Source organism: Triticum dicoccoides, chromosome 1A (genome assembly GCF_002162155.2).
Source record: "Triticum dicoccoides isolate Atlit2015 ecotype Zavitan chromosome 1A, WEW_v2.0, whole genome shotgun sequence".
NCBI lineage: Eukaryota > Viridiplantae > Streptophyta > Magnoliopsida > Poales > Poaceae > Triticum > Triticum dicoccoides.
In genome coordinates, this window is record NC_041380.1 from 606,305,702 (window position 1) to 606,306,245 (window position 544).

The window sequence follows — 544 nt, forward strand, 5'->3', positions numbered from 1 at the left end:
AGGCTTGGAGCACCGGATACTTTCCCGCGAGTTCGGCTAGCTAGCCTCTCGCAAGGCAGTGCGCCGAATGGCTCTCACGGGCGCGCCAGAAACCGCCCAATGGCGGTGGCCCCAGGCAGGCACGCGGGCCACCCGTCATGGACCGACCACCGGGGTTCGAGCCGCTCGGACGGCTCAGAGAGCCCCCGGGTAGCCCCGCGCCATGTCACCGAGCAAAGGTCGCCGACAAGCGAGCCCGGCTTGCCCATCGCACGCGTATGGGCGCGCGGGGTGGCTGACGCGGGTGCGATTGGTGTTGGCCAGTGACTGTGGTCCCAAGTAAACACCAGTGGTACACCCGTCATGGACCGCTAGCCGGGTCGTCTAGATCTGAGCCGTCTGGACAGATCAGACAGCTCTGAGAGCTCCCGAAGGCTCCCACGACAAGTCAGCCTGAAACGAACGGTCAGGAGGTGCTCTCACCCGCAAGGAGCCTAGGGAGGAGAATACTCCATCATCTTTCATAAGAGTAATGTCGTCACCAAGCTGCCCTATTTGACTTGAA